This window comes from Bos indicus, chromosome 10, assembly GCF_029378745.1.
Source record: "Bos indicus isolate NIAB-ARS_2022 breed Sahiwal x Tharparkar chromosome 10, NIAB-ARS_B.indTharparkar_mat_pri_1.0, whole genome shotgun sequence".
In the NCBI taxonomy this organism is placed as follows: Eukaryota; Metazoa; Chordata; class Mammalia; order Artiodactyla; family Bovidae; genus Bos; species Bos indicus.
The window spans coordinates 61,827,097-61,854,442 of NC_091769.1; the positions used below are offsets into that span (position 1 = coordinate 61,827,097).

The 27,346-nt window shown below is 42.1% G+C and overlaps 1 long non-coding RNA gene across 1 annotated transcript in view; it reads right to left on the reverse strand.

The window, feature by feature from the left end:
- The window catches only part of LOC139185158 (uncharacterized), a 63,720-nt gene that overhangs the window by 12,392 nt on the left and 23,982 nt on the right, over positions 1-27,346 (reverse strand). The window contains exon 3 of the long non-coding RNA XR_011568685.1: positions 18,991-19,198. This is a non-coding gene — a long non-coding RNA (uncharacterized lncRNA). The remainder of the gene's footprint in view (positions 1-18,990; positions 19,199-27,346) is intronic.

Sequence of the window (27,346 nt, forward strand, 5' to 3'; positions counted from 1 at the left end):
TGCAGGTTCGACCCTTGGGTTGGGAAGATCCCCTGGAAGAGGGCATGGCAACCCACTCCAGTATTATTGCCTGGAGAATCCCACGGACAGAGGAGCCTGGCAAGCTACAGTCCATAGGGTCGCAAAGAGTCAGACACGAGTGAAGCGATGTAGCATGCATGCAGGATTATAGAAGAGGTTATTGATGATGAGAAGTAAAAGGGCTTACATAAAAGCTTCACATAAGAAAAGTGAAGCGAGTGGGACCAGGGTTTCAAAAGTTTGGGGAATGAGTGACATCTCAGGTGTTGGGTGCCTTAGTAGCTGTGGAATGAGGACCCTGTAGTCAAAGGGAGACCTAAAAACAAATATCCAAGTTCATCATGTGTATTTGAGGTTAGCAATTTAAATGGCTTTGCTTTGGTGGCTGGAAAAAACAGTTACATATAAGAAGTAAAACTGCTTAAAGCTTATAGAAGGCCACCAGGGCCAAAGGAGGTCAACGACCTAGTGCAGCAAGAGGTGGATCTGGGTGAGTAGGTGAGTCTTCCTATGCTCCAGCTGGCACATCTGTAAAAGGACATGATATGGCTCTTCCTGAATGCTGTCCTTGATGACCTCCCGTGTCCACCTACCTCCCTCTATCCCTCCTCAGAGCTCTGTGCTTCCAGCTCATAGGTGCTATGAGAATCCACGCCTGGGTTGGCCCAGCCCAAGTCACTGTCTAGTCGCTTTGTTTCTTAAGAGATACAGAAAGGGTCCTGGCAAGAACATGGGTCCCAGGGCTTACAAACTGAGGTCGTAGCTAATGTGGTACCTCCACCCCAATGAGACTTAAGTGACGTGAATCCCCTTTTGAGAACATTGACACAGGATCCTATGCTCCAAGGGTTGGAAAGCCCTCCAGCTGAATCCCAGGTGGAGATTTTGTACGTGTGGAAAGTACTTTCCAACTTATAAAGCCCTGTCATGTGGGCATGGTCTCTCCAAGACTGAGGATGATAAACAACCCTATGAACCCATGATCTGGCTGTCATGAGTTCCAAGGGAAGGGAGGCCTTCCTGACCATGTGAGGTGCCCCACGCCCTCTCTCCTCCCTTTCCCACAGCCTTTCAACCCCCAGAGAGTGCTGGAGGAGATGAGCTATTGCTCAAGGCTCCAAAATCCGGGTGAGTTCTGGTTCACCCCCTATGTCTCCCAACCACAGCCAGCTAACAGGATGGATGCTCCCGGCTCGGATCTGTGGCTGGAACCAGAGAGTCTCTGGAGGCCAGGAAAATTGGGTCAGACTTCTGTGCTGGGATGGGAGATTCCTTGTAGTGACTGGGTATGTGTCAGCCACTAAATGATTCCACTCTCTTCTCTCAGCTCCTAAGCTGCCGCCCTCCCCTTAGAGAGCTCCAGCTGCCAAGGAGCACTGCCTTGCCCTCCGGCTGCTGCGGCACGCGTGTTTAATCATAATGAGCATCATTTATGGGGCCCTTAAAATGTGCCAGGCAGCGTGCTAACCACTTAACACGTAGGACCAGTTTGCCAGCTTGGGAAATGAAATGAGACCACATTCTCTCAAACGCAAACATCGAATGCCTCTACATCTGCGTTATATCTGTGCAAGAGCTCCAAGGCCCCGGGAAGACACTTCTGTCCAACGGGTCAGTCCGGATTAGTATTGCCTTAAGGCATCAAACCCGAACCCAAGTCTGCCAAGTAACCTCATTCTTGTTGGCTGTGGTTGCCACTGCTAGCAGTCACTAGTGAGATGCCACAAAATCCCCTCAAATCAATGAGCTGGCGTCTGAGGTGGCCACTGCTCATTTCAGTGGCCAGACCCCTTCAAGCAGACATCGTGAGCAACGGTAACAAGTCCAAAAGCACAGTGCACGTTAGAACACGCTCCTGCTATGTTCCGCTGTCCTTTGTCTACATCATCGTCTCAACTCAGGAAGCTTTAGACACTAAACATCAAGTGCCAGGGCACAGCTCCAAATTTTTACATACCACACTCTGAGTTCACAAAGCTATTTTTCCCAACTCAGCTTCCGATCATACTTCCTATTAGGCTGTGGATCTCTCATCCCTTAAATATTGAAGGAGGGACCACCTCTCCATATGTAACATCAACCCTATTTCCTATCATAGTAGGACTAGCATACTTCTCAGGGAATTGCCCACGCTTATTATTTGTGGGTTATCCTTCTATGGATTCTCACACCCCTTTGCTTTATTAGCTCCATTTCACAAAGGAGGAAGTAGGTAGAGTGATGTGAAGGAATTAGTTCAAGGCTACACAGCTATTATAAAACTGGGATTTAAACTCACACTTGATTCACAACATCTTGCCAACGTATCCTTGGTTGGGACAGTCATCCAGGTCAGAGTCAAGAGAAGAGGCTCCTTAAGTAGGTAAATGTGTTTCTCTTTGGAATGCTCGACCTGGCGGAAATCATGCGGAGACAGCCAGGCTGAAAGCCCTTATCTGAACTCCACTGGAGGAGATGGACACTCCGGTGGGTTGCGAGTAGCCAGGGCTTGTCATGCTGCATGTGGGGTGTGGTGTGGTTTAGTACACATGTTGATGTTGAACTGTGGCCTGGCCTGGCACTTTTCTTAGGCCAATGACCTAGGTTAAGAAGACCCCGGAGGGTATATGTGAGAGAATCTAAAGGCATGTGTGCCAACTATGAGCCTCAGTCCATTCCTAGGCTGATTTTTGGCCTCAACTCAGCACTAGCCTCCTTGGTCATGACTGCCTCTGCATTGAGCCTGAGGCTTTTGGGACAGAAACCCATTGGGAAGAAGGGCTTTATGTGGTCTCTTTATTTGGATATATAAACTTGACTTTTCAAGTATCAGCCCTGATCACCCTCTTCTATCCCAATAACGGTCCACACCAGTGAAACACAATGTGCTCCAAACAAGAAGTTCACATGGAAAATATTTGAACAGAAGTTGTGTTTGAGTCCCAGGCAAGAGCCAAATCGCTGATGGAGAAATCAGAGAGCAAGGCTACGGGTATTGAGAAGAGAAGGAGCAGGTGGCTCTGGGAGAGACCTGTTTTCCAAGGAGAGGGTGGAGGAATGTTAAAAGGAAGTAAGTGGCAAACCACCGAGTGAGAGCAAATGCAGGATCCAAAGCTGCCCATAAGGCTATTCATAATGAATGTTGCCAAGAAGGAGCGCAGCAGAGAGAAGAAGAGTTGAACACTCATCAGCACCTTGCTTAGCAGCCAACAACTGGGGGTAAGTGGTGCAGCAAGGCTTTCTGGGCTCTACCTCTTGAGTAACTCCAAGTGTTTCTGTCCCTTAGATCTGGGCATAAGAGACTTGAATTTTATCCCCACCCCTACCTTGTGGAAATTCAACCCCCTCCCTCAAATGTCTATGAATTGGAATGAATCCTATGAATTGGATTCCTTTGAATGTGGAAATTTAACACTCGCCCACTCTTGCTGTGAATTCCTGAGGACTGACTTATCACTGTCTCCTTTGCCACTTAAGCTTCTACTTTCCAGTATTGTGTCTGTTGTTCATTGTACTGAACCGGATGTCAAACACCCTGACCTCCCTCCAACTTCTACACGCCTCTGCCCCCTCCCCAACTACCAAAGTAGACTTTGAAGGGAAATGGAGGAGTGGATTCATCATGGTGATATAAAGCAATTGTTATAGATGCCAGTGTTTCTGGCTTGTTTTGGATTTTTTCAAGGAGTGAACATTTTATTACTTACATGTGCCAAAATATGATATCTCTTTCATGACAGTGGGTGAATAGGTTTCTTAGTATAAGTATCAGATAATAACCATAAGTGCAACTTACATTTACTGAGAATGGACCATGTTCCAGGCAATATTAAGAAACTTCTAAGGAACAATTCATTTGATTCTAACAGCCATCATAATTTTAGAGGCTAGGAAACAGTCAATTAAGAGATTGAGTGATAAAATAACTTCTCCAAGGGTACACAGCTAATAAATAACTGAAGTGGAATTTAAGCCAAGACACCTTGACACCCGGGCTTCCTGGGTGGCGCTAGTGGTAAAGAACCGGCCTGCCCTTTGATACCTATGTCATGAATATCCGCTGGAGAAAGAAATGGCAACCCATTCCAGTATTCTTGCCTGGAGAATCCCATGGACAAGGGAGCCTGAAGGGTTACAGTTCCAGGGCTTGCAAAGAGTCAGACGTGACTGAAGTGACTTAGCACACACACAGCTTGATGCCAGATCTTCATTTACCACTATTGCCTGTCTAGATACCCTATTTGGAGCCCAAACATCACTAGAGAGAATGAAGAAGAGTTACATTAATACCTAGACTATCTGTGTGAGAAGCAGAAGGTGGAGGAAGTGGGGAGGAGATGAAAGAGCCTGAGAGATTATTAAATGGTCAATAGAATCTGGGTTCTGAGAGAGAGAGGGCTTCCCTGGTGGCTCAGTGGTCAAGAATCTGCCTGCCAATGCAGGAGACATGGGTTCAACCCCTGGATCTGGAAGATCCCCTGGAGGAGGGAATGGTTACCCACGCCAGTATTCTTGTTGGGAAAACCCCATGGACAGAGAAGCCTGGTGGGTTACAGTCCCTGGGGTGGTGAAAGAGTTGGAAACAACTTAGCGACTAAATATCAACAACAACTGAGAGAGGATAATTTCACAAAGAGGCCGATTTTCTCTGAGAGTCATAGACTCTGGACCCGGATCAGAACAAAGTTGAGAAAAGAAAAGCTCTAGTGTAATGGTCCCAACCTTTTCGGTGTCAGAGACTGGTTTTGTGGAGGACAATTTTTCCACAATGGCTGGGGGATGGCTCATGTGGTAATGAGAGGGATGGGGAGTGACGGGGAGTGGCTTGCCAGCTGCCTGCTGTGAGGGGCTGGGTTTCTAATGGGCCATGGACCTGTAATCACCTGGGGGTTGGGGGTTGGGGACCCATGCTCTAGGGAACAGGGGAGGTACCCTTAGCCTGAACCTGGAGAAACTGGGCATGAGAACTAAGCTGAGAACTCAGGTTTCCTAGAGGCGGCTCTGTCCCTGTTCTGTGCTGCAGATACAAGAAGCTTCTTAGCTATTTGCTACAGAAAATGAGAATGTTGGGAAATAGGAAAAGCAGCAAAAGAGAAGTCTTCTGGAGTCTGAAAATCTCTAAGCATCCTTTGCTACTGACCTTCCACTTCTAATTTTTTTAATTGAAAAAATTTAATTTTACTCTCTAAAGCTTTTTTTCCAGTTGTATAAATGATATATCCTCACTGTGGGACATTTGAAAAAAGGTATAAAGAAAACAGTTGTCTTTTCTCTGAGACTCATCTCCATGGGAATTAATCTTATAGTAAAAGGGCACAATGTAGATTAACAGAGAAAATGATATGTTTCCATAAGTGGTGATGGGATAATTTGATGTCCATTTGGCAAGAGAAATGGAATCTTTTCTTTTGAAAGATCTCTTTCACCATCATCATCAACATTATCAAAAAATTTCTGGGTGGCCTAAAGATCTAAATCTAAGCTACATATAGAAAGAAAAAATAAATGCATGTAAGAAATTTATACATATATATACATACATACACATATACATGAAATTTTTATGAAATATCCAGAATAGAAAAGTCTATAGAGATAGAAGGTAGATTATATACTAATAGTAGTTGACTTGGGCTGGAGGAATATGGGGGAATTGGAAGTGACAGCTAAGTGCTACAGCATTTCTTTTAGGAAATTGTTCTAAAATTGATTGTGGTAATGGATACATAGTGAAGTGAATATATTATAAGCCACTGAATCGTGTACCTTAAATAGAAGGAAGGACATGGCATCTTCAGAACGGTTTGAGTGAAGAGAGTTTTATAAAGGATGGTTTACGAAGGTGTGAGCAGGGTTAAAGGAACCACAAGGATGGTGGTCCACTGGAGACTTAACGGGATGCGAGAGTTGGACTGTGAAGAAGGCTGAGCGCCGAAGAATTGATGCTTTTGAACTGTGGTGTTGGAGAAGACTCTTGAGAGTCCCTTGGACTGCAAGGAGATCCAACCAGTCCATTCTGAAGGAGATCAGCCCTGGGATTTCTTTGGAAGGAATGATGCTAAAGCTGAAACTCCAGTACTTTGGCCACCTCATGCCAAGAGTTGACTCATTGGAAAAGACTCTGATGTTGGGAGGGATTGGGGGCAAGAGGAGAAGGGGACAACAGAGGATGAGATGGCTGGATGGCATCACTGACTCGATGGACATGAGTCTCAGTGAACTCCGGGAGTTGGTGATAGACAGGGAGGCCTGGCGTGCTGCGATTCATAGGGTTGCAAAGAGTCGGACACGACTGAGCGACTGATCTGATCTGATCTGATGTTACTGCTGCTGGGCCTCAAGTGGCAGGAGGAAGGAAGCTTCCAGAGCCTTGTGAGAGCTAGAACTGAAGAAGAAATGCAGTGCAGCTGCTCCCAGGACTGTGGGGAGGCAGAGAGGAAGCCAGGGGAATTCAGACTCCAAGACTTGTACCTCCGACGCTCCAAGCTCATGCTGTTGCCTCCCTTTGGCCAAAGGTAACTAAAAGCTGGAGGCCAGGCAGTCTGGTGATAAGGTTCTTAAGAAGGCAAAGAGCAGGGATGAATGGATCAGAATGGGAGGGTTGAAACAAAATAACCAACACCTCCCAGGACCAGCAAGCACACTTAAAGGCTTTAAACAGTAAAGAAGCTCAATATACTGTGTGCATTGTGCACGTACAAGAATGGTGGTTGTGCCACTGTGTGCAGTAGACCCCAACTAGAGACAGCGCGAATGCCCATCCATGCTAGAAGGGACAAATGAACTGTGTTGTGTTCATTCACACAAAGGAACAGTGCAACAATGAAGTGTTGAACTCCACACACATGATGTGGAGCCAAAGAAATGAGATAAGTATAATCCCATGTACATACAGTTCAAAACTGACAAAAGTAATTTACATTGCTTAGAAATACAAACAGGATATATGTAATGATCATAAAAGTCAGGATAGTGTTTATTTCTAGGTAAGAAAGAGGATTATTTATGGTGAATGCTGTATGAGGGAGAGGAGGTCCTTTGGGTGCTGTCAGAATTCCAGTCTTTGATCTGGCTGTGTTTGCACAGATGTTTGCTTGATATATATTCACTAAAATATATTTTATATGCATATTTATAATTCAGTTAATAAAAAGAAAAACATTTTGGTACAATTTTCACATATTTTCTAGGCATATACGTACACGTACACATATATACATATAACATATTTAATGTTTCTGCATTTGTAACTTTTTTTACTTAATAAAAATAGAGCATAAAGTTTTTATGAAATGCATAAAAACTTTTCCAAGTTAATTTTAAGGCTATATGATAATGCCAAATAGTATATATTATAAATACCTAACCATTATTTATAGAGAGCACCTACATTGTATCAGTACTCTCATTTATGACACATCTTACCTCTTTTAATGAGTAGCTATTTTAAGAAATTCTAACCCAGACTTTCATACCTAGGCTTCATTTATATGATGGGAGAAAAAAGAAAAGTGTCTTAATTAAAATTCCAACTGACCCCCAGTCTGGGTCTGTCTCCCTGTGATTAGCCCTTACCACACTTTCCACTTGTCCTTCATGCCATTTTCCATCATTATAAATAGTGTGATTAGTTACCTGTTTACTTAGTCTTTGATATCTCTCTCCCCAACTGGGAACTCCATGAGGGCAGAGACAACATCTCCTCTCTTGACCTCTGTCCTTAGAGCCAACTCAGAACCTGCCTGACTCAGAGAGGTTCAGTAAACATCGGTCAAAAGAATGAGTGAACACATGAATGACCAAATTAGTTTGTATCCAAACTATCTGTGCTGCCCATCTTTGAAAATGAGTCCATTTCCTTCAGATAATAGCCTCACAAAATACAGACACCACTGGGTGTCCAGCAGAGGCCACATGATCAATTGGGAGGGGCAGAAGTGTGGACAGAATCCTTTCACTGTTTGTGATTGGGAATAGAAGTCTCTAAGGTCCTTTCCCAAGTCCTGGGATCAGTCACCCGGTCAGAGCCAGGACTCAAGATATGAAGAGTGGAGCTTGGTATCTGACCAGAAAGACTTTGTTTAAAAGTAACTGATGAATTACTGGAAGCCATTTTCTTACTGAAAAAAAAGTAATGTTTTGAACCTGATTTCACAAGTAAATAAGCTTCAAAGGAATAACAAAAAGTAGAATCTTAATGTCTTAGGTACAAAAAAAAGTATTACTAAAATTTGGCAACACTTAAAAAATGCATTTTTTAAATCATTTGTCTCAAAAAACTAGGCCACTAACTGTCCATGGCTCATATTTTACTTTTTATACTATGAGTTGAGAAGATTTCAAAAGACTGTGTTTTCCCCCTTTGTTGGAATTAGGGACACTGACATTTCTTATGAGAATAGTAAAACACAGTTCACATATGTTACATAAAATTATTATTTCAAAGAGATTACCTCTGGAAAGAGACAGAACTCTGTACAATGGAAACTTGAAAATTCCCCAATATCAAGATGAGTCAGCAAATAACTTCTCCGTGACAGCAACCTGGCAACTCTACTGAACAGACAGACCTACTTTAGTGGGAAATCCACTCTACTTCCTGATTTTCAGGAATTATTGTCATTTGAAGACCTTTTTAGGTGATATATCTGTGTCTTTGCCTGCTGAAGCTTATTAGGAACAGAGCATGATATCCCCAGGACAATATTTACCCACAGGAAAGGGTTTTCAGTTAGTGGAATGTGATTACATCAAGCCTCTTCATCCCACCCAACCTTTCAGTCCTTGCTTTCCCACAGGGTGCAAACTATTTGGTGTGGCTGCCAACTTTTAATTAGAAATTATCATATTTGCAGAGAAGTCATCAGCACCTGGCTTCATGCTTATACCTCCCCAATCCCACCCCCAGAAAAAATATTAATTTCCCCCTTGCTCTAAAGGGAAATGCTTTTGCCAAATATTCTTAATACTTAGTGACATGTTTACTCAAATGGAGGTGGAGAAGGCAAAAAGGAAGAGAAAAGGGATCATGAGTTCTCTCCTTTCAGCTCTGGTCATCCAAATTAATATTGCCATTTCTTGGTGCTCTATTTGGCACCCTCTTACTTCTGAGATGATACCACCTACTATGTATCAAAAAAACGCCCATCTCTTCTTAAATGATGAAATTGATGCCCTCTATTCCAAATGAAATTTACCTATGAGACTAAATACTTGAGAGTTTCTTGGTCCTCAGGCAATGACACCAATCTATGTAGTAGGTGCTTATGTTCCTCCTAACTCTGAATCATTCAGAGCCCAATATTAAGTTTTCCTGTAAAAATGACATAAATGGGGTATGTTACCTAGTTTTCTATAGTGAGAAAAGGGACCAGCTGGAGTTGAATAGATGATTGTTTTCTCCTCTCATGAGCCCAGGGTTAACCAGCCACAGACACACTTTTAAATGTATTGGTCACCTTTCATCTGTCCTCTCTTTTTCTGGGAATAGCAATGCCCTCTCTCTGGGAAACCGCCTCTCTAACCAAGTAGATCTTGTTGGGGCTGAAAAGCTGTCTCCACCCAAGGGTCTGCCCAAGGTTATGATACCCTGAAACATTGTCATATTTCTCTAGCAGGATGTCTAGTGAAGCATAACTTGAAAACATTTTTGTGTATTTAAAATCTGATCTAAGTTGGATACATTTTAATGCATTTGTTAGCATGCAGCTTTTGTGCTTAGGTTGATGCAGAAAACCACCTGGGGACAGATTATCTTTGATGTTTGCCTGTAATAATTGAGTGGTCTCAGTTAAGTAGACTTGGATAATCTCCAGGGAGAAAGATGTGTTACACACTCCAGTCTCAGTAGCACTGGGATGCTTGTGGAGTTCAGCAGAATTAAAAAGCCCTTCCAATGAACAAGATGGCCCAGACAGAGGTTTAATGGACATAAAGAGACCCAAAGAGGACCTCCCTAGGCAGAAAGGAAAAGCCTGGATCAATGGACAGGGCTACTGTTTTGTGGGAAGAGCTAGTTCCAGGAGCACAGCAGGTGCCGCAATCACTTGTTCATCTCAGACTGGCTGCACTGGTGAGATTGCTGTGTTTGAGAAGCAATAGCTGATCCTTGGCATATAACCAAATACAGTCTAAATCCTGGAGCCCGTGATGAGGTGTGTTCAGAGCCAGTGCAGGACTCACAAGGATGGACAGGTCTCACAACAATGGACAAGAACATAATGGATTCTACATTATGTTCCACATCAGGGCATTAGCAACATAAACATCCACATCAGGGCATTAGCAACATAAACATCCTGGAGCTTAAAATCTAGACCAACCAGTTAGACTAAATAAGATCCTCAAATTTCTGTACGATTCAAGTTGTGGGCAAAGGCTTGAAGAGAAAACACCAAATTTCCTGCTGATATGGGCAGGTGGAAAAGGTGTCCAACAGTTAATTAGAACAAATAAAAATGTTCCTAATACAGGCCAGATATGCACCTAATGAGTTAAATGAGTCATGCTAGTGACATTTTTCACAGTCACCTCTATACCTAAATATTCACTCAAAGAGCCTTAAAAAACAAAAAAAAAACTTACTCTGTCAATGGTGTATTATCAGTAGGAGGTACTTGAGGCAGAGCAATGAATGCACATAGCTTAAAAGTGTTTATACATCCCCCCTCCACCACCATATGATCAGGTATTGAAGTGTGTCTATCACTTCAGGGTTAACACTGAGTCATCTTCATCTCTGTGTCAGTGGAAACACATTCCCTACCCGAGACCTCAGAGGACAAATACCTGAAATCAAAACTTAACACTTCATGCATGGTATTGGTGTTTTAGCAGAGTGGTTTATGAGCATGAATCCTAAAATTAAACTGTCTTCGTTCAAATCCCAGCCTGACTACTAACTAGCTGTTTGACTTTGGAATAATTACTTAAACTGTGCCTCTCTTATTCATAAAATAAAGATAATAGTACCCATTTTATAGGCACTTAGCAAAAATTAAGTAAAACATAAAATTGGGGCTTCCCAAGTGGCACTTTTCATACTTTGGCCACCTCATGAGAAGAGTTGACTCATTGGAAAAGACTGATGCTGGGAGGGATTGGGGGCAGGAGGAAAAGGGGACGACAGAGGATGAGATGGCTGGATGGCATCACCGACTTGGTGGACGTGAGTTTGAGTGAACTCCGGGAGTTGGTGATGGACAGGGAGGCCTGGCGTGCTGCGATTCATGGGGTCACAAAGAGTCAGACATGCCTGAGCGACTGAACTGAACTGAACTGAACTGAAGTGGCACTAGTGGTAAAGAACCCGTTTGCCAATGCAGGAGATGTAAGAGACTTGGGTTCGATCTCTGGGTCAGGAAGATCCTTTGGAGGAGGGCACAGCAACCCACTCCAGTATTCTTGCTTGGAAAATCCCATGGACAGAGGAGCCTGGTGGGCTACAGTCTATAGGATTGCAAAGAATTGGACACAACTAAAGCAACTGAGCGCAAAGTTCCTGACATATAGCAAACACTCAATAAAGGTTAGCTGGTATTATTACCATCAAATGTATTTGCAAAGAGAAGATAAATAGTTGTGATTGGTGATAACAGCAAACACAAACATCTGTTGTTTTTGCTGTCCTCCCCCCACCCCAAATCCTCCTTATTCTGGTAATAACTTTTTTTTTCCTTTTGTGAACAATGTTAGTTAAGGGAAGGACACTTAGCTAAGTCCATTCAAGAAGACACCCCAGTGAGTTTGTTGTAATTTGGGGGGAAAGGATGATCTCTACTAGAATTGCTGGCTGGGAGGATGGTATAAGACCGATTGCTAAGAGCTGCATCAGAGAGAACCACCTACAAGTGAAGGTATCAGTGTATTTGTTATCTCACATCAGTTGTATTAGGTATCTGTTGCTGCATAAAAATTACCTCAAAACTTAGTAGCTTAACACAACATATATTATCCCACATGATTTTTGAGGGTCAGGTATCCAGGAGTCACTTAGCTGGATAACTCTGGCTCAGAATGTCTCATGTGATTGCAGTTAAATTGTCACCAAAGGCTTGACTGAAGCCAGAGGATCCACTTCCAAGAGGTACCCTCATGTGGCTGTTGTCAGGAGACTTCAGTTCATTAGAAGGTAGGCTCTCCATAGAGCTGTCCACAACACGGCAGCTGGCTTCCCCCACAGTGAATAATCGGAGAAAGGGGAAGAGAGACAGACAGACAGACACACTAAGAGGGAAGCCACAGTGTCTTTTTATAAATTTGGAAGCAACCTGTTATCTCTTCTGCCATATTGGTCACACAGACCAACTCTGGCATAATGGAGGAGGGGACACTCAAGGGTAGTACCAGAAGGCAGAGCTCACTGAGGGCTCCTGAGTCACTAGCTGCCACAGTAACAGAATTAATAGAGGTAGGGGAGACTGAGTTTTACTGATACTGCTTGAGCCCCTAGAACATCCATGCTTTGTATGAATCAATAAATGCCTTTCTACACTTAAGCTCTGGGCTGTTTTTTTTGGTCCTTTGCTACCAAAAGGTTCTTGACTAGTACAATTGCTAACTTTTATTGATTATGTTCTCAGTGACATGCAGTGCCTTTCCAAGGATAACCCTCATGAGAACTCCATGAGACCTTAGCGACTATTGTTATTATTTTATTGAAGAATATTTGACAGACAATATTATATGAGTACTAGTGTGAGTTTGAGTGAACAACATAGTTTTCTGACAATCAAATACATTATGTAATGATCACCATGGCAAATAGGAAGTATTATTTTTAATCTTCTTATCCAAGTTAATTTAAAAAAAGGAGACAGGGAAATCACACGCTTTGGCAAAAAAAAAAATCATGGCAGTTGGTAAGTGGTAGATTTAAGTTTCAAACCCAGATGCTTCTACTCTGCAACCTGCTCGTTTGCCACATAAAAGGTTACTCTGCACGCGTTTCTCCTTTTGTTTCAGTCTGAGATCTTTTCCCTATGAGATGAGCTCTGAGCTCAGATTCTCCTATGGACTGGTTCACACACAAGCTGAGACTGGGCTCACACCCATTGAGAATAGGGTCCATTGCCCAGGACAAAAAGCTGCCTGGATCACAGGAAAGAAAATGTTACTCTACGAAACCTTTCTCACTGTGGCAACCATGGTTCATATTCAACAGACAGCAGGGCCAGCCAGCCATCCATCACCAACCCAAAAGGTGCCTGCAGTTTCTGGTCCCAGTAATTGAGGACATGTGTTACTTTGCAAACAGCACTGATGGGAAATGGCTGATAGTCCTTCCCCTCTGGAGCTTGGGAAATGAGAGGGAAAAGGAGCGGGGGAAGGAAGGAGGCCGAACATTTTCATTTTCTTATGTTAACATCTCTAAATGATTAAGCGTAAGGAGAGAATGGCCACAGAATATAAAAATGCTTTGTGTAAAGTTCACATTGACTCGCTCTGTTAACTCCACTGTGGTTTATTAGTTCATGGGAAAAAATGACAAAAAGGAATAAAAACCTGACTATGAATCCAGTATCAACAATTTGCAGCCATAGTAACAAAGAAAGTGCAACTCATGAATAGAAAAAAGAAAAAAAAAACAAGCATGTGTGAGAGTGTGTCATCGGGAGAATGTCAGAAAATGGTTACTGAGTGAAGAAACTAGTTAACCCCTGGTGGTGAAGAGGGCAGCCATGCAGTGGCTGAGATAGACATCAGGAGTTGGCAGAGACGTTCTAATTCCTATTTGATAGACTTTCCAACTCAGCTGTAAAAATTCACTCAAGGATAAAATGACATAAAATCGTTCTGCCTAACGAGAATTTCTTGGTTTAAATCAAATTTGGCTTGCGTTAGTTCAGCCCAACTTCACTACAGGAAGACAATGGGGTATGTGGCTTTTCGTGTGTTTCCACAACTAGCTCTGGAATGACTTGGAGCTGCCTTGCAAATACAATTGTGGGTGAAGTACAGCATCCCAGGGCTCAGAACCACACCCCATCCTCTTCACCTTTGGGATATGCCATCCGTTTCTTATTTGTGTAGCCAGATGCCAGTAATGTATTGCTCCAGGACCCTGGAAGGAAGTTCAAGCAAGTGCTAGTGGTTTTGGAGGTCTGGGAGCAATCACCCAGATGGGAGTTGTGGGCAATTGAGGAACCATCCAATTATCAAATTTGAGGCTGGAAGCATCTTTAAGGGTCATCTAGTCCAGTGAATCATATGACCCTTGAATCCTCCTTTTCCCACAAACTTTGTGCCATGCTCAGACCCTAGCCTTGAGAAGGACCTACTCACCCTGAGACAATCCATATAGTTTTGACTGCAGAAGACTTAAATTTAGTAGAAATCTTTCTCTCTGTAAATTACCACTCACAGTCCCTTAAAGGAAGTCAAATATTCACAGATTTGAGGATGAATGGATGTTTTTTTCCTCAGAGGACTTCTCCAGTCTAACCAGAAAGAGTTCTTTATCATTCTGCATTTAGCTCTTCTGAATACCTCCAGAGGACCTTCCAAAGTATAGTTCCTTAAATAAGCACAGTACTCAAAGAATAGTCTGTCCAGGAAAGGGAAGTAACACCATTATGAGTTTTATCATTTACTTCTATTTATGTATCCTCATATTTAAGTGTTTCTAACAGTGTTATGGTATTTTGGACTCAAAATGAATTTTCGCTTCAGTTCAGTCGCTCAGTCATGTCCGACTCTTTGCAACCCCATGGACAGTAGCAGGCCAGGCCTCCCTGTCCATCACCAACTCCCGGAGTTTACTCAAACACATGTCCATCGAGTCAGTGATGCCATCCAACCACCTCATCCTCTCTCATCTCCTTCTCCTCCCACCTTCAATCTTTCCCAGCATCAGGGTCTTTTCAAATGAGTCAGCTCTTCACATCAGGTGGTCAAAGTATTGGAGTTTCAGCTTCAACATCAGTCCTTTCAATGAATATTCAGGACTGATTTCCTTTAGGATTGGCTGATTTGATCTCCTTGCAGTCCAAAGGACTCTCAAAAATCTTCCCCAACACACAGTTCAAAAGCATTAATTCTTCGGTGCTCAGCTTTCTTTATAGTCCAACTCTCACATCCATACATGACCACTGGAAAAACCATAGGCTCGACTAGATGGACCTTTGTCGGCAAAGTAATGTCTCTGCTTTTCAATATGCTGTCTAGGTTGGTCATAACTTTCCTTCCAAGGAGTAAGTGTCTTTTAATTTCATGACTGCAGTCACCATCTGCAGTGATTTTGGAGCCCCAAAAAATGAAGTCTGCCACTGTTTCCCCATCTGTTTGCCATGAGTGATGGGACCGGATGCCATGATCTTAGTTTTCTGAATGTTGAGTTTTAAGCAAATTTTTTCACTTTCCTCTTTCACTTTCATCAAGAGGCTCTTTAGTTCTTCACTTTCTGCCATAAGGGTGGTGTCATCTGCATATCTGAGTTTATTGATATTTCTCTCAGCAATCTTGATTCCAGCTTGTGCTTCATTCAGCCCCACATTTCTCATGATGTACTCTGCATGTAAGTTAAATAAGCAGGGTGACAATATACAGCCTTGATGTACTCCTTTTCCTGTTTGGAACCAATCTGTTGTTCCGTGTTCAGTTCTAACTGTTGCTTCCTGACCTGCATACAGATTTCTCAAGAGGCAGATCAGGTGATCTGGTATTCCCATCTCCTTCAGAATTTTCCACAGTTTATTGTGATCCACACAGTCAAAGGCTTTGGCATAGTCAATAAAGCAGAAATAGATGTTTTTCTGGAACTCTCGTGCTTTTTTGATGATTCAGTGAATGTTGGCAATTTGATCTCTGGTTCCTCTGCCTTTTTTAAAACCAGCTTGAACATCTGGAAGTTCACGATTCACCTACTGTTGAAGCCTGGCTTGGAGAATTTTGATCATTACTTTACTAGTGTGTGAGATGAGGGCAATTGTGTGGTAGTTTAAGCATTCTTTGGCATTGCTTTTCTTTGGAATTGGAATGAAAACTGATCTTTTCCAGTCCTGTGGCCACTGCTGAGTTTTCCAAATTTGCTAGCCTACTGAGTGCAGCACTTTCATAGCATCATCTTTTAGGATTTGAAACAGTTCAACTGGAATTCCATCACCTCCAATAGCATTGTTGAGTGATGCTTCCTAAGGCCCATTTGACTTCTCATTCCAGGATGTTTGACTCTAGGTGAGTGGTCACACCATTGTCATTATCTGGATCATGAAGATCTTTTTTGTACAGTTCTTGTGTATTCCTTGCCACCTCTTCTTAATACCTTCTGCTTCTGTTAGGTCCATACCATTTCTGTCCTATATTGAGCCCATCTTTGCATGAAGTGTTCCCTTAGTATCTCTAAGTTTCTTGATGAGATCTCTAGTCTTTCCCATTCTATTGTTTTCCTCTATTTCTTTGCACTGATCACTGAGGAAGGCTTTCTTATCTCTCCTGGCTATTCTTTGGAACTCTGCATTCAAATGGGTATATCTTTCCTTTTTATCTCTGCTTTTCACTTCTCTTCTTTTCACAGCTATTTGTAAGGCCTCCTCAGACAGCCATTTTGCTTTTTTGCATTTTTTTCTCTTGGGGATGGTCTTGCTCCCTGTGTCCTGTACAATGTCATGAACCTCCATCCATAGTTCATCAGATCTAGTCCCGTAAGGCTATTTCTCACTTCCACTGTATGTGATAGGCAAATGAACAGTACTTCTGATTGTTAACCACCAATTCCATTCTCTTCTCCAGGCACATAGGAGGAATACATGTCCCCACCCTCTATGGTCATGTGACCAGCTTTGGCCAATGAAAAATGAGCAAAGGTCTCATTTGTCAATTCAGTGTTGAGGCATTTAAATACTCAGTCTCAACTTTGCAGCCCACTTTTTTCCATCACAGCAATTGTCAATGCATATGTTGATTAGGAAGTGTCATGGATTGAATCAAGCCGGAATGTTGAGCCAACACATGGAGGACAGGTGTGCTGGCACACTGCCTGGACATGCAGTACACTTTCTTGAGTGAAAAATAAACTCTTGTTGCATTATGTGCAAGATTTGGGGGTTATTTGTTATTGCAGTGTAAGCTAAACTTTCCCTGACTCAATGTACAATTTTTTTTTTAATTTTCACAAGTAGATTTAGATTTCCCACCCTGCATATCTCCCTATATCACCTTTTTATATTTTAAATTATATATTTAAAGTATATTTTAATATAAATATATTAACAATCTGATTCTGGGATTTATATGTGTTTTTTTTTCATGAAAATTAGTTTTAATCACTTTGGTCCCATAGACTTCTATTAAAAAATTTATTTTTGTATTTTGATTCCATCAAAAGTGTTCACTCTTCCTACTGCCTCCCTTTTATTTGAAACTCTGATAATAAATATTTGAGGACTGGAAAGAGGATATTTATGATGACTTAATTTTAGCTGTCTACACTCTATTCTCAACAATATTCAGCCCTAATAAGACTGTTTCAGGCTTTCTTAGCATAGAGATTAAAAAAAAAAGAAAAGTCCATAGGGGACCAGTAATCACTGGAGTCTTTTTTTTATAAATTATGTTTGGTTGTACCGGGTCTTCGTTGCTGCACGTGGGCTGCGGCAAGAGGGGGCTGCTCTTCGTTGTGGTCACGGGCTTCTCATCGTGGATGCTTCTCTTGTTGCAGAGCACAGGCTCTATCTAGGCACACAGGCTTCAGTAGCTGGAGTGTACAGGCTCATTAGTTGTGGCACGTGGACTTAATTGTTCCACAGCGTGTTGAATCTTCCCAGACCAGGGATAGAACCCATGTTCCCTGCATTGGTAGGCAGATTCTTTCCACTGTATCACCAAGGAAGTCTCCTGGAATCTTGTTTTGTTAACTTGATAAGATCTCAGTAATGAACACAAGATATAACTATGGAAAATATATATATACAATAGATTCACCTTATTTAACTACAAAATCATTCCGTGTATTTTGGGGAGGAATCTAATGATAAATAAGACTCTTACTATTCTCAAGAAGTCTAAAGCATTGACTTGTGAAAAATGTAGACTGAAATCAGATTGCTTACACTGAGAAACAGCTCCCGCAATATCACTATGGTTGACACTGCTGGTTGTGCACACAAAGACCATCCCCTCAATTCTTTCCTCCACATTAACCAAACTTTGACTTTGTTCAAGTATCAGGAGCACACAGGATCTAGGAAGTATAGGCCCCTTCCCTGTAGTGCAGTTATAGGAATTATGTTTTCTTCTGCAAGTTATTGGTTGGAATGGTCATGTAATAAAATTTTGACCACTGGGATGAAGTTGAAGTCTGCAGAGAAGTTTTTAAGAATTTAATTTTCTTTTTTTTCTTAAAAAGGGACACAGGGAAATAGGTTTCTCTCTTCCAGCCTTAAATATGAATGTGTGAGAACATGGTGCTTAGAGCTGCCTCAGGCATCCCTGATCATTAGAGGATTATTATGAGTGTAAAAACGAATATTGTTAGCCAAGCAGGTCAGAAAAGGTGGAAAGAACTAGATTCTTTATTACATAGCGGAGGTGTTGAATTAACCAGTTCAAGAACTGCCTCATCCAGTGGACCTCTTATGTGAGATAATACATCATTGTTAGTTAAGCCATTTTGAGTTGGGTAATTGTTTTGTTACTTGCTGTCAAAAGCATTGTGATTGATATTGTCATTAAGATGTATCAGTATTTTATTAAAACATCATTATGCTGTTTTATGGAATTATAATAGGAGGAGGAAAGTAGCAGTAGTAGTGGTAGTAATAGTAGAAATGATAACACTCTCTTAATGTTATCAGAACCTACTTTGTATGAGACACCATAAGAATCATTTTAGATAGGTTTTTACCTTTACTTTTCTAATTCAAGACCATATTTCATCCATTCTGGATTCACTGTGTTACTCCACTTTGTCTCATGTGCTCTTTTATACCCGGACCCTGACATTCAAAGAAACCAGGACACTGGGTTGTAGGTAGTTATCACGGTGCAACTCACCAGTGGTCTCAGTCCATTCACAGAGATAGTATACTGCTGTCCTTTCTGCATTCCACTGATGCTGCCGTTGGGTTGTTGCCACACTGGGATCTTCAACTTTTGGTGCTCCATGGAGAAAGATGTGGTACACCAGCAATACAGTTCTTAATGGCCTTAACGATTTCTGGTCAAAGTGAACATCTTAACTCATGCCTTTCCAAGACGGTCCCTGGAAATAGAAGAGGGAACCCATCACCGCAGCTTCCTGTATTCCCCTCCTGACAGACAGAGCTGCCAGGGAGCTATGGCATAGAAAAACATGGGTAAACAGGATGCAAATTGCTGTTTACAGTTTTCCTCCCACATTTCAGCAAGGAGACCATCTGTAAAAACAGAATATTCTCACTGTCATCACCCATGAAAAGAAAACAAAGGTATGTGGGCATTTGGGACGATGCTTCCTGGCCCCCTCGTCCAATTCCAGCTGTGCTAGACCTGGTAAATAAATTGCTCCTCTAATTGGTCATAAAACCCCAGCTTGGAAATGGTCATGTTTGTTTTCTAAGAAATGACATTCTAGTGCCAGAAGTCACCACCTCAGCCATTTTATTCTGAGGGAAATGGGGGGAAGGAAAAGGAAAATGAACATGTAGTTTGTGGTCAACATAAGCAAAAAAATGAATCCCTGTTGGTTGCTCAGTATTTTCTGTCTTAAATAGGCACAAATACATAAAGTGGGGCCTGACTTACTTTTAATTTTATACTTAATTAAATAAGAATAAATTTGATTTTAAAAAAAAAGAGAGAGAGAGAAGAGCTTTAAAGCAGTAGCTTTGCCCTGCACCTTCCCCTCTTACCCTCCCTACCCTGCCCAAGCACTCTGACATCCATAATCCTGGGTAATAATCATATAAATCTATTTCTTGATCTGTTAGCTCCAAATGATACCAACTTACCCTTTAAGTGGTGATTTAGCTGTGTTATATTATCCTTCACCTTTTTCTCCCCCTTTAACTCCTGATCTTTAATAATTACATTACTACTTTCAGTTTTTCCATTGGCTACCTTTGTGCCTTTAAATAACACATTTATATCACTATTTCATCCTCCATCAATCCTAGTCAACGTTTCAGTCCCTTTTTTTCATAGAATAAACTACAACTATAGACATAATATTTGTGTTACCAAAACTGTTAATGTTTCTTTATGTCCCAGTGCCAGGCATGTGTGCTCTGTCCATTGATTAATTTTAAAAGATAAAAGTGGGAAAGAAAAACATAAAAGTGAATACACAGCATTTATTTTGTGAATGAGTAAATATTGCTCACTGCTGAACCAAGTAGCGTACTAAGATTGTGTTTCATTTCCAACAGATCTCCTGGGCTGGGTAGAGGAAAATAGTTTTGGTATCTAGTCCAAAAGGATTCTTTCTTACTTTGTTACATTGTTGCTTAAAATCATACTTCTTTATTATTTTTGTCCTGTCTGGACAAGACTTCCTCGTCTAGGTTTTTGTCTTCCCTGGAATTTCTAATGGCATTTGCCTCTTTTTTTATTGATAAAAAAAAGAGAATAATGTGCTTTTACACCTTGCTCAAGTTTTTTCATCCCGCAGTCACGCATGCAAGGTGGCCTCTCCAAGCAGGAAGTGTACTCTGTGGACTCATGACCGACATCCGAGTTCTCCCTTTTCCCGCACTCAGGTTGAAGCACCAGTTTTCCGAACCCCATGTTTTAGCTTTCTTAGTTTTCTTTCTCATTTTTTTCTAACATGCATCCTTGAGTAACTTCAAGCGAGGATGCTCTTGCTTGTCCGGAAATATTTTATTTTATTTTTTTATGTTCATTTGTATTTTTAATAACATGAGGAAATACTTATGCTATTCTTCCTAAAACTAACATAAGTGAATAAAAACAGTCAATTAATATTGGTATACTCATTCAACATATGATCATATCATCATAAGAGTTAAACACAAGCACTCAGATGAGTATCATACATAAAATCCTGAGAGAAGAGAGCAAGCCAGACAAGAATATTCCACTTAAAGTTCAGAAGCTGGCAAATTTAAACTATGTATTGTTTAGGGATACATGTGTAGGGCAACCTGTACAAAGAAAAGCAAATATATAGTGCTTATAGTTATTACAACTTGTCATTTAAAAAAGTACTCCTTAGGAAGGATTTATGGTAAAACCCCCATTTCCCTATCTTCCCATCTGCTACCCTGATAACAAGTCTAGTTGATTTCACTTTCTGTGCATCTCTGGAATTGATCTTTATTTTGACCTCACTTTGACCTCACACTTACTGAATAGTTTGTCTAAATTCAAGAATTTACTAAATTAGACAAATTAGACCAAACAACAACAACATGAGGCTGAGGATTCTGAATTTAGACAAATTCTTGAATTTGTCTAAAATCAAGAATTTGTCTAAATTCAGAATCCTCAGCCTCATGTTGCTGTTGTTTGGTTGCTAAGTTGTGTCAGAGTCTTTGAGACTCCATGGACTATAGCCTGCCCAGCTCCTCTGTCCTTGGAATTCTCCACGCAAGAATACTGGAGTGGGTTGCCATTTCCTTCTCCAAGGGATCTTCCCGACCTGGGGATCGAACCTGTATTTCCTCCATCATCAGGCAGATCATTTACCACTGGCATCACCTGGGAAGCCCTCTCAGCCTCATACTCAGCCTCAAAACAATTTTCATAGGCTGAGTACACATCCATAAACATATTTTCCCTAAGTTTCATCGAAAAGACAACATGCAGGGAATTTCCTGGTGATATTGCACTTCCACTGCAGGGGGCTTGGGTTTGAATCCCTAGTCAGGGTACTAGGATCTCACATGCCATGCAGCACAGCCCAAAAAAAGGAAAGGGGGGGGGGGAGCAATTTTGTAAAAATCTCCTTGTGCTTCTAACTCTGCCCCCGACCATACCTGGAAACAGATAGCTCAGAGATCATAGGTAACTGCCCCATGTAACAAGCTAGTTTCCACCTGCCTAATGATGAAGACCGTCCTTCTTGACTGAATCTGCTCCTTGACTTGGAATGCACAGGTAATTTTGATAGGCAGGACCTGTAAGCATTTAAGAATTGAGGATTCTCACTGACATAGGAGAGGCGAGGGAGACAAGAGAGAGGCAGCCGAGTGAGGGTCAGAGGAGCAGTAGCACTGGGAGTGTGAAAGCAGAAGGGGAAGAAGTGAGGGGAGGAGGAAGGGAAGTAGCTCAGAAGGAATGTTTTCTTAGATCTTTAATAGCTATATTACTACTCTTGGTTCTTCCCCTGGCTACCCTTGTGACTTCAATAACACATTTACATCACTCTTCAGAAAGAATCACTTCAATATTCAGAAAGAAAAGCAGAGGGTTTGGCCTATCTGTGAGTTGATTGGGCTCATATTTTAAAAATCACTTTATTGACATATGATTGACATGTAAAAAGCTATCCATATTTAATGTAGACAACAGGATGTGTTTGGGGATAACTATACACCCATGAAACTGTGACCACCATCAGGACCATAAAGGTGCTGATTTTCAGAAGGAGGGTATGGGTGAGAGAGGAAGGGAGTGCTCAAAAGAGCACCCCCACCCTCTGAGTGAGGGTGCCTAGGGGCTGGCAAGGGAATTGAGATCTTGAGGGGCTTCAGTTTCCTCTCTGTGCTGCACAGAGAGGCTTCTGGGCCGAGATGACAGACATAACGGGTACCAAACCTTCTGCCTACCTACAGGGAATAGAATAGGCCCCAGTGCAGCAGATCCAGAGGACCCTGTTGTCATATGAGTGCCCTCAGGCTTCCTGCTTTGGGAGCACCAGGAAATAGCACAGAGGGAAGGGAACGGACACCTTCCAGAGGGCTTCACACTGGGGCCAGGGCTGTGGCAAGGTCCCACTCTCAGTGGGTGAGGAGGCTGGAATGGACAGCTAACCATCAGAACTAGGTGTGAGCACAGGTGAGGGCCCCCTGGAGATGCCTGGCAAAACCTAGGGAAGGCTGAGGTCTTGCTTCCTGCATGGGAAGTAGGGGCAGGGGTGGCACTCAGACCCTGGAAATACAAACCATGACTGTTAGCTTGACTCTGTACCAGCTTCTTGGGGACAGCTATAAATCTGTAGCATCAAGCTGGTGAGGCAGAGAAAATAAACTGCCTCTTTACAGTGTTTAAAGGGCCCTCCCCCAGTAACAAGTTGTATGCCACTAAGAAACCCAATCCAATTCAGTCTTTGGAAACCAGATTAAGCTGGCCCAAACTTCACATTTCAGCTTCCAACTCCTCATTTTGCAGACTGGCAGAAAAGGGAGGGTGGGAAGGAGAGAGAAAAGGAGAGAGAGAGAATGCTATTTCTTTTTCTTTTCCTTTTCACCCAGTCCCTTTACATTCCTTAATGTAATAAACAGCAATTTACCCAAGATTTTTGTCAAGGAAACCACTCTCTCCCTACTCCAAACCAGGTTTTCTATGCATAAAGGAGAGTAACTACACTCTTAAAAATAATGTGGAGAAACAAGAATTCAAATGATGAATTAAATTGCAGCTCCAGACATGTAGAGCTCATAAGGATGACAGAGATTAGCCAGTGAAGCACTTTCTAGATCCATATATTACATGATATTGAAGAAAGTCTGACAGTGGAGAGATTGAGTGTTAGAATGTGGAACATGACAAGACATGCCAACCCCTTGAGAAAATTTGTTCTGAGGGACAATATAGGAAAAAAAAAAAAAAAGGCAACTTATTTTGTTTAAATCTCAGCATTATGATATTTAAAAAAGAGAAAAGTGGTTAGAGAAATAAATGAAATGAGAACTGCAATGAACATGGAGAGGTGGAACTCAGGAAAGAAAGAGTAAGGAGAATGGGGAGAAAAGGATTACTATGGAAAAGGGAGGTGGGAGTGAGAGTAGAGAGGTCCTGAAGGGAAGTGATGGGTGGGGAGGGGAGGGGAGGGGATGCCTAAAGAGATAATGGCAGCCCAGGGAAGCAGAAGCAATCACAGGAGTGGAGACAGGCTGGGTGGGAGTGGACCAAGCCAAGGGACTTAACAGTCCATCTGGGGAGAGGCTGGGAGGAAAGAGGTTGAGGAGAGGAGGAAGGATGGCTCAGGTCCAGAGAGCCACACAGGGTGGACTCAGGGCAGTGACTCATGGCTTTCGTGCAGGAGACGGGCTGCCCAACCCCTGGGGTATACAATTACTTGTAATCATTAAGAAGCGTAGCACATTGAGAAGTTATCAAAAAACATTAAGGGGAGAGCCAACTATTGTTGTAACAGTCACTCTTGAGCCCTGTGGAATTCATCTTGTGGTTGACAACTCATGGTCCCTTAGGCCATTCTTCCCTTTTAACGCCCCATGGTTTCCTTCCCTTAACATTGCTCTTGCTGGGACTGGAGTCTCCCTTCACCTCATCTCATAGTAATTTGACTGAGTGGTCAGTGGTGTTAGCATGCCGTAGGAATTTACCAAAATCTTAGAAGATGGTATCTCTGCCTTTAAAGGACTATCTGTGAGGGAGGGGAGATGCTGTACAGTAACACTCAGGAAAGTAGATGTTGTGATCACTGTTTGCAGCTGTGACAAGCCTTCAAAGGCACCACAGTTCAGCAGACAGGCAGTGTCTCCCTGGTCTCAGTTTCAGTGTCATTAATCACTGACTGATGGTGGGATAAGGATAGGAGTCAGGGTAGAACTAGATCAGAAACGGCTCACAAATATCCTCTAGCATCTTGGAAGTATTCCTATGATGCTGTGGTGAAAGGGATTCTGAGACTGTATCATGGCTAAGTGTGAAAGGGCTAATAAGGTTCAGCAGTAATAATAGCAGTTTTTGAGTATTCTGTGAAAGTCACTGTTCTAAGTGATTGCTTTACATGAATTATCTCATTGAAGTGCATTACTGTCCATTTTATAGATAGGAATAATTTAGAGACTCTTGATTAGTAGTATGTGCCATGATCTTGGAAAAGGTAAGAGACAGGATGAGTGCTATGAGTTTTCTACTTAGGCACCCAATAAGCTCTCAATTCTTGCTTTTTTCCTCGAATGATCTAATACTGTATGACTGATTCCAGCAGTGCTCTGTCTTAGATTACTGTCCTAACAGTTGTCCCTTTTTGTCACTGCCTGTCCTCATCACCCTTCTTTCCAGGATCCTAAGAGCTTCTGCTTTAATTCACTGAAGCAGTCATGGGCTCCATGGCCACTCTCACACTGCAGACCCACAGAGATGCTGAAACTTGCCTTAGTCTTTCTGTGGCCTCATATAGGTGGTCAATTAAACACACTGAATTGGTTGTTCAGAAATTCACTACTTTCCCAGTGCTGCCCAAGACCCGAGTTTGGCGACCAGCCTCTGGCTCTGTGGCATGTTACTGATGGAGGTGTCTACTTCCTTCAAGTTCCTTCTATAACATACTGAGATTCATGACCATAGGTTATAGGTCAACTCAGTATCCATAGCACTGTGAGGATGCTGAAAAAAGACAGGTCATTTTCCTCCTAATTTTTTTTTTATCTTTTAATGCACCTTCAGGGCCATCAAGGTTTTAAGAATGATAATTTCTTCTTGTTTCCAGCACTCTAGTGTATATATTAATGATAACTTTGAAAGTATATAAAGTGTATAGTTTACTCAATTCTTTTATAAAATTAGCTTATTTTTATTTTCATCTTTACAACAGTTAAAATATGTATAAGTATCTCTATCAACCCAGAAAGAAATCAAGTCTCAGGGAGTCCTCATACACAGCTGGAGAGAAGCAGAACTGAATTGGAATCTAGATCCTTTGACTAGAAGCCCACAGAATTTACATGAGCAGGAAGTTGGTGAAAAACTTGAAGAATAAATTAAGTGAGGGGATGGGCAGCTAGCTTCACTATAGGTCACCCCATCCCTTGCTCTAAAGAGGATCCAGGAAGCTTGGGTTCAGAGGCAGGTCATGGGAATAAAGCTATAATTTCTAAGTGAAACAGCTGTTGAAATGAGCCACAGACGTCTTGGCTTCCCCTTCCCTTGCAGAAGCCTGTATGTGAGTGGTTTCCAATCCATGTCCTGAGAAGCTGTGGAGTTGGTGAAGTTTCCTCAGGGTTAGCATAACAGCATGGTGGAACCCTCTGCAGTGCCACTTCCATCTCCTTGAGATACTGGGCATCTGCATAAGATTCAGTTTAAGGACAGAAATCATCCCTCTACTTAGGAAAGCTTCTTCGAAAATGATCATGAATATTTAACCTCTTGCCCACTTAGTTTCTCCCAGGACATCTGTATAATTTTCAGCCAAGGAATTTGCCATTAAAAGAGGTAAAACTATGACCTATACTGACACAGAAGGACCTAGGATCTGGGGTAAAGATCAGGATTAAGACATAGGATTTAGAAGTCACAGGAATGTGGTTGTCCAGGGTCAGAGGAGGTGGTCCACCAAGGCCCCCATGATGAAAACTCTGAGTTGAGCGGGACCTCATCAGAGAATGTGTGTGGTATGAATAGGAACTGAAAGATGGATGTAGGGGATCACATTCCAGTTTTTTCCCAAACCTACACCAGAATTCTCCAGAGTTCTAGTAACTTCTAATGATCCAGGTTGAGCTTCATTCCTAAAAGCCTCCATACATTAAGTTCGACTAGAAACACCGCCAACCACATTAAATAGAATTGGATCTTGTCTTCTATTTTTACCTGATACTTTCATAAATGTGTGAAATCATTATTCAGCCCTGTCGTCTGACTGCACTTGCTGAACTCCATAAATTCTACTAGTAGGTCTGGCTCATTTCGGGTTAGGATTTGGGTCTGGGGCTTCCAGGTGGTGCTAGTAGTCAAGAATCTGCCTGGCCATGCAGGACATATAAGAGATGCGGGTTTGATCCCTGGGTCGGGAAGATCCCCTGGAGGAGGGCATAGCAACCTACTTCAATATTCTTGCCTGGAGAATCCCATGGAAAGAGGAGCCTGGCGGGCTAAAGTCCACAGCGTCACAGAGTCAGACATGACTAAAGTGATTTAGCATGCATGCAAAGAATTAGGAGCCAGAATGAATATAGGTTGAATGAAACTTGATATAGAAATGACTGAATTTAATCACAAGCCATCAGAATCCTGAACCTGTTACAGAAAGTCAACAAACACTTTTTTTTTTTTTAACCGCAAAGGAAAAATCAGGGATCTTGTCAGAAATCATTTTGGGGACTCTGAAATGAAGACATTTCAGAGGCACGAAAACAAGACTAGCAGTGCAATGAGATGCTATCTTTTCCCTGACCCCTTATATGATAGAAACAACAGCTGATATACAGTATTACTATGGAGAGAAAGAAAAGATCTTGGAAAGTTTAATCCTGGATATCCTTGGCCTGGGGTTGAATAT